Raw genomic sequence first — 16,510 nt, 5'->3', positions numbered from 1 at the left:
GGGTTTTCCCCAGACTCCCTGTGATGACGAATGATATAAGGAAATCATTAAGACAAAAATGTTCAAAAGTGGCTGATTTTGGATGGCATAGGATGACAGCTTTGTATCATGTCAGAATGTAAATAACTTCCTGCTTACTCTCACCTGCGAATCTTTAATGGAGATGGTAAAATAAGACAAATCTTATATTAGTGCACCCTGGAGCCCATCAATCATTTCCCTTTCTCAACAGAATATGATTACCTTTGTTTATGATTTTTCCTACAGTTTTGAATCCACATGACATTGTCCATGCCCAAGCACCTTTCAATGAATTAAGAGAAAAATATTTTTGAGATCCATCTAATATTTCCCATGGTCTTATTATCTATATGTTCTGTATTTCTTTCTTTCTTTATTTATTTCTTTTTTTTTTTTTTAAAGAAAGAAAAATAGCAAGCAAGCTGATATATAAAACAAACACTTTATAACCCCGTGTCTATGCTCCACAGAAGCTGTATTTTCTGCTTTTCTTGTCATATTTGTTGTTTTATAGTGTTGAAAAGACAAGTTATACAATAAATTAGGTTGTTCTTTTATTTGGGGAGATTATTAAAACACTTGCCATTATGTAACCCCAGATTTGAGTGGCTGGGTCCTAGATTTTCCCACTGCCATTAACTAAAAGTCTCTGTAGTATTAACACCTGGCTCTACCTTGATTGATATTTTAAATTAGCAGCAGAAGAGTCTGGATGAAAAACAAGGTAGTAGTATTTGTGTTGATTCACTCTTTGTACCAAGGCAGACATTTTCTTTTGACATTAGGAAGACTAATCAACAGTGAATATCTGCATGATAATCCTCCACTGGCCCTTGTTTCTTGCTGCCAATATTTCATAAATATGTGAGGTTTAGAGCACTGGTGATTACGCTTTGTACTCTTGGCACAAGGTCTGACATCTGGACCACCCAGGTGAAAGTCCACTGCAGTTCAGGAGTCAGTTCCTTCTAAATGCCTAAGAATGTCCACTTTCAAAATGGTGTTTAGGGGCTGATCCATGAATTCTACACATGCTGCAAACATCTGCTTACCCACTGAGCTCAGAAGAAGACCTTTAATATAACAGAAATAACAGAAGCAAGTAAATACCACAACTGATTTGTTGCTTCCAAGAGCCCAAGCCCTATACAACCAAATTTGAGCCTTACTGCAAAAAAAAAATAATATATATATATAAGTAAAATAAATAAATAAAATAAAATAGAATATTAAGATAAAATAAAATAAAATAAAATAAAATAAAATAAAATAAAATAAAATAAAATAAAATAAAATAAAATAAAATAAAATAAAATAAAATAAAATAGGTTAAGGCAACTGCTCTGGAATTCTTTATCATTTTTGACTGCTTTTTAGCCAGAGATGCCTTGTCCCACCCACAAATCACATGTTCAGCAACCAATCCACACAGCCACAGCTAGCCAGTAATTGTTTGCTGCACAAACTCTGTAACACTTCATTAGTTCTGCCACACATCTACTTCCACTGAAGGTAACTTCCCAAACGAAAAAAGCACAGGGCAACATTACAACTTCCATCTATTTTTAGTGCAACTTTTAAAAAAATATATAGGAAATGCAATTGAGGAAAAGAGCTGCTTGCACTACAGTTTACAATTTAAAGCAAAAATATGGCCTTGGTGGTTGTGTGTGTGCTTTTTTTTTTTTCTGTCAATCTTATATTTCTCCAATGAGACTGTGAGAAATGTGCAAAGCTATGTGATCATTTCTGACAGTTCTTGGCAGCTGGGCAGGGAAGCATTGGAAAGGATATCTCTCTCGCAATCCAAGATTAAATTTGGACTGAAACACAGGGCTCATTTAGGCAGCAATTAAAGGACCTTATAGACTGAGGGAGAATGAAATGATAAATGCAAAGAGGCTTATTTAATGGGGATATTAAGTAAACTGCTGGTAAAAATGCCCATTTATCATCCACTGATTCCTAATTGGTTTCCTGTTCCTGCCTGCATGTGGCATTTTCAGAAGGAATTACCTTCCTTTAGTGCGACTGTTGCAAATGCAATAAATCAAGCCCATAGATTTTTAGCTAATTTAGATGGAGGCTAAATTGGAGCCAAAGCATGCAAGAGTGCTTGCAATTAATGTTCATTACAACTTTTAGCTTCAAAACCGGGAAGGATCATTTTAATGCACCATTCCCAAGCAAGGCCACTATTTCAGGATTTGGCCACCCTTTGTATGCTCAACAAAAATCACTTGCCTTTGCAAGCAACTAGCCTTCCTAAAAACTCCCCAGGAATCTAGGCTGAGTTCTAGCAACCCTTTAAACACCTGTACTTCAAGAAAATCCCTGCCTTTTATTTTCATTATATGACTGATCTGTCTATAAAGGCTAACTTACACAGAAATTGCTTACCTTCACCATATCATTATTGATCTCAGCCGCCTGACTCTAGCAACATAAACTTCATTTCCACCAGGTAGTGTGAGGAGGTAACAAGGTTCTAGCTGAAAAAATCAATAAAGTAAACTGCTGTTTCCCAACCAGCAACTTTACTAGATGGTCTACAGTCTTAGCATATTCCTATTCCAAGGGTTCAGCTTTGGGGAAGAGAAGAAAAAAACTTGCTAGCCTGGGAATGTCTTTCTTTCACCATTCTTGTAAGGTGCTTTACAGATGGAATCTGTGTCTCATTTTATGGTATTTTATTGTTCAATACAGCCAGCCACTTTGAAAAACACAGTGACCCAGAGTTTCTGCAGCTTTTGGCATTAAAAATCTATGCTACATTTGAATGTAGTGCTGATATGCAACATTGAGAGCAAAAACAAAATTTGCTTAGCTATCATGAGTTCCAAACAAAACAAAAAGAACAAAAAAATCTCCCATTTCCTGAATCTACTGAAGTTAATGGGACTCATTCATATTCAGTGGTGAGAAAATTTGGTTTCCTGTGTCTTAATCCCAAGGAAAGTTATATATATATATATACATATGACAAGATTTTTTGGTTTCTCTTACCCATTGAAAAAATAATTTTTCATTTGCTTGTTTTGCTTCCAAAAGTACTATTGACACAATCTAAGTACCTCATGGCAATCAAGAAAAATAGATTTAGAAACACTACCCTTGGTGTCACAAAACAGGCAGCAATCTATATTTCATTTGGACTTGAACCCAGCTATAGTCAGTATTTTTGTTTTCTCTTCCGTTAGGTCATTTAACCTTTAATTCCTTGTTTTCCTTTTGAATCACCACTCACTGAATTAACATTCAGAATTTACAGCCTTCAGAGCTGGCATGTTTTTTGCAAATGATAGGTTTTGAGTGGGATAGGTTGAAACCCAAGTGGGTGATAAAGAAATCCATTAACTTACTGACCCACAAATCTTCCATCTTCATCTGTAATGTACCTATGAATGGCTAAAGGCAGGACCCTGGGGAAGATGAGGGTTACACTTATTCTCCTCCCCCAACCACATTCTGATAAATATTCATTGGAAAAAAAAAAAAAAAAACTGACACAGAAATACAAATGTTGGTATTAATGTCCATGCTGAGAGACCATGCTGTGGAGAAAATGGGTGGGCAATATGAAGATCCAATTTCCATTTTCCAAGAGCTGCTACCAACTTAATGTTTCACCATATGCAAACCACTTAATTTCCCCACACCTCATCTTCACTGTCAGAAAAGCATGGCTTACATTCCCACAGACGGGAATCACCACATACAAGTGCTAATTACTTTTAATTATTCTAGTTTAAGCGGCTTCAGGATATTTTTCCTGAACGGCAGGAGCACAGAGAAACATTGTGGAAGGCCTGAAAATGCCCTGCTATCACTTAAAGCAAGTAAATGTTCCTTAAGTGAGAAAGCCTGCCTAGCTTTTGCTCCAATCTGGTTCAAACACTTCTGGCTGGATGCTTGCTGCACACAACTGAAATGACATACATAGTGTTAAAAGGAAGTTCAGGATACACTTAAATTTGCCATTCTCCCTAATGATTCTAGTTGGTTTGATACTTGATGATGCTTTCTGAGCTTCTAGGTAATGGAAGTTCACATTTAATTTAAACAACACTTCCAACAGAAAAATACGCTTTATGAGCTACTTATTTCCTTTTTTTCTCTGTTTACCTTAATCTGATACATTAATACATAAGAATCCTGTCCCAGCTTGACTGTCTCCTTCCTCCACCCCAAGCCAACCCTCCGCACTCAGATGGTGATGCCTGCCATTCGTAGGGATTTGGCCCACCCTTCACCAAAGCAAAAGTAAACCCTCTGTCAGCCCAGGACGCCCTGGGAGATGACATGAAGTGGGGCCAAGTTGGATGTCCCAAGCCCTGCCTCACCTGGGTGTCCACTACAGTGTCACAAGTGACAAAATCTGCCTGCCTGCTGTGAGTTCTCCTATCTCTCAGCCACCCCACCAGGTGAAACTAACTCCTTTCCAATTTCTTCTAATCATTAAAAGGCCAGAAGCAGATTTTCCCAGCAAAGCATATAAAGCTGTTGGGGCCCAGTGCTCTAAGCTATTACACTTCAAAAGGCAGGGACTGCAGATCTTGGACTACAGTCCTCTGAACTCCAAATAATTGACCTTAACCTGATCTCACATTAATGGGTTTTATACTACTTGAATTAAAGTAGTGGACTGACTCTAGTGGACCACTGATGTTTTGTTTTTTACCAAGGCAAGAAGTATCAGAATCAGGCCCCATAACCCAGGCTCTCCTGTCTAACCAGATAGACAATTATTTTAAAGCCTTCTCTTTTTACTACTCTCTAGGCCCCACAGTCTTCAGAAAGGAAGATGTTTAGGTTTTCTTTAAACCAGATGCAGCTACTCTGCCAAGCATAGTCCAATTAAGTACCAATTTTATATTATTTTTCAGCCACATGTTACAACAAACAACAGAGTAGAAACCCACATATGGTTTTTGATATAGGAATAATGAAACTCAAAGAAAGAAAGAATTGAATTTCCTGTGGTTCCTTTTAAAAATATAAAATGTGTAATATTTTAATGGACTAAAATCAGTACACATGGAATATTACTTGGTCCCAACTGAATACAAGGTTGTACATTAATGGAAAAGTCCTGCTGATGTAAACGAAGAGGCAGAACACTGCACTGAATAGCTGGGAATTTATTCCTCAACCAAAACCACATACAGAGTTGGTACAAGTCAAACCCACCGGCAGAAGGGGGAAAACATGTTCATGTTAAAAGCAGCTGCCTGTAGCCAGTGGTGGTAGAGTGAGCTGATTATGATATCATATGCCTATAAATGAGGAGTACTTCCAGTGTTTCCATAGGGGTTGCAAGAGTGCAAAATAGATAGGAAGAAATCTTTATCGGCCCACAGTGTTATTGGCTCCACAAGCCTCATGAACTCATCAGCAAAACATAAATAATGCTGCATCTGAATAGAAAAGTACATTTTTAAATAGCATCCTGGTCCTTTAAAGAGTTCATCTACTCCAATATCAGTTTGTTACCTGCTTGTTTTTCTCTGAAATGCATGGGTTTGATGAGGGAAGATTAACCACTGGTTAATGCTCTAAAGGTCCTTGAACATGAAGGCACAATAGTGCATGCTGCTGGTCTTCCCCCTTTGCAAACTCCACAGAATCAATGACCTCCCAGTGTGAGAGAGGTTTAGCTCAAGCTGTTGCTGTTCACAGTTTTGACATCATTGGTTCAATCCCCAGTGTGTCTGTTGAGGTGCCAGTAATCATATAGACTCCATGGAAAGACTCACCTCAGGGAGCAATGTTTAATATCCACAGGACACAGCCTTCAAACCTGGATGTCTTATAATAAGCATCATGAAGACAAAAAGGTATTCAAATTATTTCTTCCAAAGCCTCTCTTGTTCCTCCACCTCTTAATCACTTGCCATGAGTTTGGAAAAGAAAGTGAAACAATACAGTGACCTGTGCAACCCACCTTAAAACAGTCCTGTATGAGGAACATACCATTATTAATCTTCCCCTTGGTGTATATTAATCCCCAGCATTCTTCACATCTGCAGGGTATCAGACACAGGAGGAAAACAACTGCAGTAAGTTGAAAACAGCACAAAGTAAAAAAATAAATAAATAAATAACCTGAGTTTTCCGGACAATGGTAAAATGCACTAATCCACAAGGGTAAAGTGACCACTGCAAGGATTTACAGCTGAGAATTAATTTCATCTCTATTATTGTGTCAGGTAAAATAGTAGCAGTTGTACTCTAATTTATATGGAATCACAAAGGAAATCCTATTTGATTAAGTGGATGAAGCACTTTCCACTTTTATCTTCATTTCATAAAGTGCCTAACAGGAGGTCAAATTAAGAGACTAAATTAACATTTTAAAAAATTAACATTTAAAAAAGTCATAGTGAATGCTATACCACAGTGATTCTAACCACACTATTCTTTATCATGAAGGTACCAAGACTGTTTTAACAGCCTTGGTACTAGAAATTAATAACTGTTATTTCCACGGGGACCCATTTTTCCTGAATGTAAATCATTCCACAAAGTCAGGCAGAAGAAACAAAAGCATTAGTCATTTCATACAAAGGTGTAAGCAGAAAGTGCTAAATCAGTTCCACTTTCTCCCTGAGTGAGCCATACGAAGGAAGCCCTCACAAATCTCAACTTGTGTTTATGACAGAAACCAACAGAGTCTACTCTAAGCCAATAAATCATAACAGCTATTTTGAAGGCCTTTCTTTAATTACTGATTATTCAAAAAGAAACTATGACACAACCACCACCCATGTAAAGACATGCACACACAGTCTTGTTTGTCTTATACACAGCTACGCGCCGGAGCAGTTCTCCAAATCACATTCCAGGCATAATATTTTGTTTGCTCTGCCTGTTTGTGTTTCTTTACACCACAGGCATTGTCCTGTTAACACAATTTCCAAGTCTGTTATTTGCTATTGGTAATTCACATTATCCTCAACTAACATTAAAGGTTTATCCCTCCAATGTTATTAGCTCAGCTTTCTGAGGAATTTATATTTTATTTGTGTAATGGTGTTTATATGTCAAATATGTGTCAAGTCCGAGGGCACTGAGAGTTTAATAGCTTGGAGTAACTAGTGAAGTCACATCTGGAAAACAGCATTTGTTGGAATCTGAATAATAAACTCATCTTACCATTATGCCAAACAGGAAAGTTTTCTGTATAGAAATATATTACTTTAAAAAAATATTTTTTGTATGCCAATCTTCGGCAAAAGCAGTGCCAGGATGCAGCTGGACCATTCCATTTAATTAGAGCGTGTACTCACATCTGCTTTTTTCCTCCTTTACTCATAACAAGGTCTAATTTGGAATGCTTTTATACACTAGTTAAAATAGACTTTCCATACCACATGGGCAGGGAAAGAAATAAGAGGAAAAGTACCAAATGCAAATTGAACCTGTCTTCTGCCAAGGACTTAGATGTGCCATCCTTCCTACATCCTTTTCCCATCAGCAAGCAACACGCATCCTCCATGTCTTTTGCTAACAGCTGCTCTTCCAGTGTAAGCCATTTTACAAACATCCTTTTCCAGCAGTGGCTGGCTTCTACACTGTCCTCCCACACACACACATTCAAGCATGATTTTTCTGTTGGCTGGTATTCTTCCCCTTCTTCATATTCCTCATTTTTTTGAGGGTCAGACATCCTTTTCATGAACAGGAAAAGATCCACCTACCTCCTTAGAGACTTTCCGTGCTATGAAAAGAACTCAAAAAGGATCTTGACCTGTCTCTGCCAAACTCTCACTCTTCCATCTATCAGCAAAGGGCATTGTGGGTCAGTTGCTAACACAGTAAAAAAAAATAAAAAATGGTTGATAGCAGTGGCTGATAGCTATAATACTGGGAGGAGAGAGGAAAACATGACTGTGGACACTAAGAGAAAATCTTTGCTGGACAGCCAGGATCCATCCCATGGATAAGGTGGCAAAATACACCTATTACACAGGTTACAGAACTTCACCATGTTCAGGCTACTTCTAGCTTACCTGGAGGATTACAAAACACAGCTTGCCAGGTCACAAAAGTTTGGATCCAGTCTTATAACTCCACAGTGGAAAATCATTCCACCACCAAGAATTATTGCTATTGTACTGCACAGGGATTCCAGGAATGGAAAGGGCCAAGTATGTCTGAAATGCCCTTCTCTAATTATTCTGCATGGGATGGCTACCTCAGCACCTATCTGTGTCTGTTTTTTCACAGCTGTTTTTAATATATGTGCCCCTGTGGAGATGCTTAGGTAAGACGTACTAGGCTGGTCCAGCTGGCATAATGGAAAAATCCTCTAAGAAATAATTCAGTAAGACAGAAAGTTTTTATAGTTCTGTCGCAAGTCTCTTGAGAGTGATTTGGTATCTTTACCTCTGGTATCTTTACCTTTGGCATCTACCTTTATCTAGCCATTTTGGCCCTCTATGCACCAGTGACAAAAAGCAATTCATGACAGGCAAAATAAGTCACTAAGACTGTGTGATTTGCTCTCTGAAGGTTTTTCTCTCAGCTGGCTATCAAGAGAAGCTCAATGACTAGTATACACCACCTGGACTTTTAAATGGCTGAAGTGCATGAAATCAACCATGTTCATGACAGATACCATGAATAAATCAAATACCACTTTTGGCTAACCTGCAGCAGAAACACAATTTCATGCCAGCTCAGCCAGTTCAACTCAGAAGGACAGAAAAGAGAAAACAATGAGACACTAGTAGTTGCAGTTGAAACAGATAATCCAGCCATCTTCTGGTCTTAAACAAAAAGAAAAAAAAAATCACAGATGTGTAATGGGGAAAGAAAACATGCGTGTGTTGGTATTAGCTTACAGTGCATTTGAAAAGACAAAGTTTAGGAATATATTGAATATATTGAATAAAAGCCACATTCCTCCACACCAGGGAAAATTTCTTCCCCTCCTCTCATTTGGCCAGAGAGCCACTGGGCTGGGATTACAGATGGGACAGGTCAAGAAAAGTCACTTCAGCAGTCCAGGAACCCAAAAAGGAATTGGAAAATTACATTCAATATTTTAAAACCTGCAAGGAGTCCAGCATGGGGCAGTCAGACCACAAATCTAGGAGGCTAGCAAACAGAAACCAGCAAAGGAGGCTCAGAGTCTGATCATTTCTTTGCTGCGCTGTTGGCCACATAGAAAGTAAGGCCAGAAAACAAGCCAGAATGGTCACACTGGCCAGCCGTCCTGATGGCAGCCCTCCAACAGGTGGAGTGGATTATGGAAGGAAGAATGATCTGTTCTGTACAAGTTATTGCTGGATAGTTCCCAGATGTGTTAATAAAGCTGCAGTCTATTCAAACAACATCTATCCTGGTCTATCCTGGTTCCTCCTCTACACTTATCTTGAAAAAAATAAGTCTGTTACATAAGCTAGTGACTGGCTTACTTAAGAAGTTGCACTTTATGCTGTGGAATAGAGGGTTTTTTGTTTTGGGAAAAAAGGAAATAAAATTAAAAAAAAAAAAAAAAAAAAAAGAGAGAGAGAGAGAGAGAGAGAGAGAGAAAACATGCAAAATTTCCAGGAAAATCAGGAAAAAATTGGGTTAAGCAGACTGGCAAAAATGGAATGATGGAGACTTGACACAGGTCTATCTGCAAAGTATCAGCTGTTTCCAGAGCTCAGGAATCCAAAAGAAGCAATTGGCTTTATATGTAGGACCACAGATAGAAGTCCAAAAATAATTTTGCACAAAACTGTGCAAACTTACATGGGTCTGATAGAAAAACACATTTCTTTCAAGTACCAGCAAAAAGGCATGGTGGTTTATTGAGCTACGGCTTTCTGTTTTACCCAACAAGCTTCTGTTCTTCACATTTTTGAGAGTCTGTGACTGAGCTACAAAGAAAAAATGTCTTTCCAGGTATGGACCCTGTCAGCTGTTTACTTTCTCTCTGCCAATTGAAAGTGCTTTCTTTTTAGTAAGCCCAAGATCAGCAGAAGTGGGAAAAAATGGCTTAGTCCATATTTTTCTTAAACACTGAAAATAGATGTTCAGGCACACAGAAAATTCTGCAGACATGATGAGATTAAGGGATTCCTGATGATTTTGCTGCATTTTCTAAAACACCACTTTTGTTTGAAAAACAATGAAGTTTATAGCCCTCTTTAATGCCTTCACTATGTCAACCAACAGACTCTGTGGCCAAACAGACTGAAATAATAGCTTTATTCATTTAATAGAGTGTTAGCTTTTGAAGTTTAATTATCAAGGATAAGAACTCTCCACATTCAGGGAAATGCAGACTGAAGTATGAAATCCACTTGGCTGCAGATCATTTCTACTCCATTTCAGTACAAGGAGGAATTTCGGTTGCGTGCCTGGAGAAGTGAATTCAGATCTGTAGATTCTTCTTGTTGCCTCTTACAATCCCAACATCCGATCCAATCCCTACAACCTCCTGTTCATTTCCTTCCAAGTCCTGACAAATTCTCCTCCTCTTTCCCCAAAGTGGCCCCTGGGAAAGATGAACTTGATTGGATTGAATTTTTCATTTCTACTGCTGTCTGTACTACCCTTTGGAGCACTCAGCATTGCAGCTTTGGCACGGACATCAACAACCACATCAAAAATCCAGAGAGTTTGGGAGCCATCCCAACTGCCTGAGAAACCTCCCTCAAGCCAGACAGACCTTTCTCCAATGTTTTGCACATTGGGCAGTCATCTCACCTCTGCGTGAGTGGGTGTGAAACACTCTTCACCTAGTGCAACACTTGTCATTTGTATTGCAATGATGTAAATGGGGCTGATCGATCCAACTGGCAGATCTGGCCCACACAGTCCATCCATCCTGCTGCCTTTTTTTCCTGTGGCCTCAGAGGAAATCAGGAACAGTTGTTAGATCAACACACACAGAACAAAAACCATTTGGAAGCCTCTTACACTTCCAGCACATGTTTGGGTATTTGGAGCGATGAGGAGCCACAGCCACATGGAGCATTGAGGCAGTCCCCATGCTGGCATTTAGCCCCAGTCCAGCTGAGAAAGTTGAGACACTGAATTTTAATGATCTCAGGGGAGTAAGGTAAGAACAGCGCAAGCCACGTGTCTGTAACAAGGCAAGTCTGCTTGGGATGAGACTTACTTCTGAGGATTTGGGACTTTATGAACATTAAGCCTCAAGGTTCTTAAACAATATTCTGAATACTCTCTGACAATGTCACTGCACTTCATCCAGATCATTGATTCCATTACCCAAATTTGGTGGCAATCAAACCATTCTTTTCCAAATTCAGCAATGGCACTTCATCTCAGTTCCCATTCTCAGTTTATAGGCTTAAATGTCAGACTTTTTTTTGCTAGAGCCAGATTCTCAATCAATGTCTAAAATATTATACTTGTCATGGTACACAAAAACTCCCCTTTTGCTTATCTCCAATACCTCAAAAAAGACTAAGGATTTCATTTAAACATTCCAGAACTAAGCAGGCACTGTAAAAATCATTCATTCCTGTGCCAATAAAATCAATTAGCATGATGTTTCTCAAACAAATGATTTGCAACCTCAACTTATTAAGACTTTTTTAGGAGTCATTTTATATAGCCAAGAAAAAAAAATATATTCTGACTCAGCTATCAATTATATAGCTATTAGGTACCTTACTGCATTATTCTGGAACTACAAAAGATGAACATATAATAGAGATAGGAAAACAAAAGATCATCAAATTCAACAGCTACTCAGAAACTCTGACCAAGAATGTTAAGACACTAATTGCAGCCCTAATAGAACAAGACTATGCAACGAAATGCCTATACAGCATTCATGGTAAACAGCTCTGCAGCTTCTCCCCTTGTAGTAAAAGGCCAGGTAGAAAAATAAACATCTCTTTTAAAAAATCTCACTTCAGACAGATAAAACCCCTTAAGCTAAAAAAGGGCAAATAAGATGCAATAATTAGGATGTGTTATCCAATATGCAAATCAGTTCCTGCAGATTGCTCTGGAGATGCTGAAGTTTATTCAGCAGGTTTATCAAGAGACAGTGGATTCCTTAAAAAAAAAAAAAAAAAAATCCCGGGGAAAAAAAAAAAAAAAAAAAAAAAAAAACACAATGAAGGAATGAAGAGAACCTGCCCTTTCACAGAACATCTAGCTGACATGTCGCTTGCTAAAAAAATGTAAATGATTTAAAGAAAGGCTAAGCAGAAATGTACATCAAGTGCCATTATTTCATCACCCACTTTAATCACACACTGCTATTCAGAATGGCTTGGGATGTTGGTTGTTACAGAAGAGGTTTCTGTACCATTATTAGTACCTCTGAACAAATGCGGTGAGCGGGGAAAAAAAGGGCAGCAGGGGGGAGAGTAAGAGCGAGAAGGAAATGTAGCAGCGGTTAAAGCATAGTTTAATAACTCCAATCTCAGTCACTTTTTTCATATGTATTGTATGTGCAAGTCCATAGTACAGCATAATGTGTCATAATTTGGCCTCCAATTCTGACAGCACTGCTTGACTTGGGCATTAAATCATTGCCCCGAGGAATTCACATTCTGGCAATTCCTGATGGTAGGACTGTCATCTCCTCCCACACATGACCTATCATTTTTGACATGATTGAATCAAAATTAGTCAGTACATTTAGATGTAAATTAGAGACATCCAAGAATAATAATGAGCACAAAAATATAGCTCTGTGTAATTGACACGGCAACAGCTTAGTACAGTCTTCCACAGTGTCCTCGAAATTATTAATATCATGATAACAGAAGTACTGTATCAAAAAAGTGAGAAAACTTTTCCTTTTTTTTTTTTCTCTTCTTCGGAGGGGCATATTTAACTAACCTTTAAATCCTAAATCCTTGGCTCACCCTGCACTCATGCTACCAGGATGGGACGCTCATGGGGCCAAGCCCCTCAGATGAGCAGAACTGCTTGCTCCAGGTAGTGACGCTTCCCAAAAACATGCCAGAGCTCCCCAGTCCACATGTGTTTCCCAGTGCTGCCCCACAGTGACACCACACCTGGTGTGTTCCCCATTATAAGCCCCTTTTTTTGTGTATTTGCACCGACCCCCAAGAGTGACACTGTCAGGAAGGTGCCAGAAGCCACTGGCCACCCCCAGGCAGCTTCGGACCCAGCCTACCATTGGGGTCCCTGGCGCTGGGGAGCAGAGAGGAAAATCCCCAAGATGCAATTGAAAGAGGAGGCCTGAAACTTTTGAAAAGAAAGAGGTGTGAGAGAGCTCCTCACTCTGCCAGGGAAAGGTCCTCCATGTTGCCACTGCTGTAGGGAGCACCCTCACCCGGGGCAGGTGTGTGGAGAACAAGACACAGCCGCAGACTTTGGGGCAGAGAGGCCTCCCACATCTGTAAAAAAAGGCAGCATACAACATCACCACAACCCAAGACCCCTAAAGTACTCTTTTACCAGATGGAGAGAGAAAGGAAATGGCAGAAATTTTGTGGGTTTTCCTCATTTCCCCACCTCCCAGTGGATCAGTCACCCTCAGAGCAGGCAGACACCAGCCACACCCTTTGCCCAAGAAAAGGACAGGCCTTAATAACAGAGACAGACTGAGACAGACAAAAACATGCACTGTATTAAGAAACATTTCCATCCGGTTTCAGCCTTTACACCATGAAATGCCATTTAATATCCCTGGTTTTGCACACAAACACTGCCCACCATCAGCCATCCCAGAGCTGCTGGGCTCATTGCGAGGGGAAAGCCTGGTTTTCTTCCCATGTGCCCCACAGAAAAACAGGTAACTGTTTAGGACTGAAACAATTCAGGAAGTTGGATGGGTTTTTTAGTTGTTTTTCTGGGGGGTGGATTTTTTTTTTCTGTATGGTGGGAGCATTTACATGTGTTAATGTGGCACTCAGTGATCTTGATAACCCAAGTCTGTATTACTACCTTGAAGCAAACCTAAAATCTCCTGGGGTCATGCCAACATCTCAATGGTTGCGTACTGAGTATCTCCCTAAAGTCTTTGATTACCATGTTGCCGGGGGAAAAAAGAAATTAGCTGGAACAATTTCTGTGTCAGTTGTCTGTGATGAAAGAGGAAGTGCCCAAGATTACTATGTCCTCGATGCACTTGCCATACCTTCACTCAACAGAGATGTTAATATTTAGAGTAACCAGGTGAAGCAAGTGTCAAAGCTGTTTTATTGGAATATGTTTTTCTGGAAGCCACAAATCATAAAACCATTTCTGAAACAATATTGCAAACACTACAAAAGTTTCCCTGTGCAGAGTGCATATGGCCAGAAACACTGCTTAGTGAAACAAAAGCTGGTAAGAAAGAAAATTTTCGCTCATGCAATTCAGTTTTCAGTGCTGATTAGTAACTTCCACCATGAACACTGCAGTCCTCTGGTGCTTAGCATGTCTGCGAAAGTGGCTAATGAGTGCATATAATTTATGAAAAATGCCAAAGCTTGCTAGGGCAAGAATACACAGCCTCAGTAGCTCTGTTTCAAACAATAAAATAATAATAATAAAATCCAAAAATATTTCTGTAAGAGGAGCAGAACACAAGCAGTTCTTGTGCACTTCAGATAGCTGCTCAGCACTATTCCCTTTAATAGGAGTTGAACATAAAATGTTTGTTTTCTAGACGTTTTCTACCCTAAAGTGTCAATGGCTATCTACATCCTTTTGAGTTTGCTGTACTGCCCATTGTGTATTAAAGTATCACATCTCACATTCATGACAAATTCAGTCAGGTAGCAGTACAGGTTGCTTATCTGCTCCTTGGAGTTGAAAATGATTCACCCATCCTTGAAAGAAAGACATAGCAAGTAAATCTAAATCCAGCTGCAGCTTGTGCCAACTTTGGCTGGATGCGATTAGTTCTGTAGGACATATGATAAAGGAGTTCAACTGGACTCAGAAAAGATGGCATCAGTTAAACTAATGAAGACTTGGGCAATGTACAATGATTTACTGTCATATTAGTGTGTCTATGCTAATTTATCCAAAATGAAGGACATTTCAAAATACTGTTTGGATTTGATACAGAATACCACTAAAAGGACAGGCATTTGGGAATGTAAAAAATGTTCTCTGGTAACAAAAGGCTTTGAAATCAACACAGAATGCCTGGCTTCCTTTCAAAGATTGTGCCTGGAAATGGCTGTCATCTCACACATCTTCTTAACAAGGACTGACTCTATAAGGCACTCTTATTTAAGAGGCCTGTCTCTTTTTTTCTTCACAGAAGCTGTTGCTTCTAGTAGGCATGCCCATTTTGGTCAGAAGTGACCAAAGAGTAAAAGTGAGGTAAAAAAAATAAAATAAAAATGATGAGTCCCATTGCTCCTCTATGGGGAGCAAATTGTGAATAACAGAAGGCAAGGAAGACTGAGGAGGAAATAAAGAAATAGAACTGTAATAAATAGAAAATAAATTAAAAAATAGAGATAGAAATAGGACTGGAATGCCTTTCTGGAGCAATATTACTGGGCTGGATTCAGAAGCTTCAGGAGAGGGATAAGTGAAGAAGCTGGCAAAGGACTGAGGGAAGCACATTCCCCAGTTCATGTAAGATGCAACTGGTACTCAGTTACAATGACTGCCAGTGGGAATGAGCATGGAGAGGAAAGGTATGCATTTTAGTGTTAACAGAAGTGGAAATCTGAATTTGCCATCTCATCCTGAAATTTGGGATGAGAACCTCTCCCTAAAACTGAAAATTATCAGGACATAACACCCCAAATTTGACAACGTTGTATTTTAATTCCTTGTATTTGGGGAGTGTGAACTATGTTCACTTAGCTTCTAGCAGCACTGGTTCAAATAGGCCCTCCTGAAATCTGCAATACATCTATCAATCCAAAAACTCAGATTAGGGGAAGAATTCAACACCTCCAAGAAGCCACAGAAATTGAGTGGTATTTCTGAAGTTACCTGAGCAGGCTGCAAAATGTTACAGGAAGTCCAAACCAAGGACCCTATGCATTTAGAATTGTATGGTTGGCTCTTCTAGATGTACATACTTCACTCATGTTTGAGCCCTACCCCTTCAAATTCAGTAGAGAGATAAAACAAGGGGGCAAACTGTCACAATACATCTCAGCTGTGCTACATAGCATTTCCCCACACAACAAAGCAGGAAGGAAATAGTGGAATTACCCACACAAAGAAAGCAAAGTGCTCTAGTGGGTGCTTGTAGAATTGGGGTGCTGCTCTCTAGTGATCCAAATGGTTGTATATAGTTTGGCAGATTAATTGCTAAAGCAACATTTATGCTTTTGTGTCTGTCTTTTTTCCTGTCCTACTGTAATGGTACCAAGGAAACCAAATGCAGAAAACAAAGTTGTTAAATATTACATTATAAGGACAGCATAAAGCGCCTTGATAAGGCTGACAAGCCAGCCTTGTGGGGAAATATTACACAAATTAATTCTTGCAAATTTTAGCTATGCTCTGTTGAAACAGGTCTTCAAAAATTGAGGCAAATCCCACCTCCATTTGACATGCAACAATAATAAAAGACAAGCAC

This window comes from Aythya marila (assembly GCF_965140915.1).
Source record: "Aythya marila genome assembly, chromosome: 1".
Taxonomy (NCBI): domain Eukaryota; kingdom Metazoa; phylum Chordata; class Aves; order Anseriformes; family Anatidae; genus Aythya; species Aythya marila.
The sequence above is the reverse complement of the archived record's forward strand: the minus strand, read 5'-3'. Positions refer to the sequence as shown.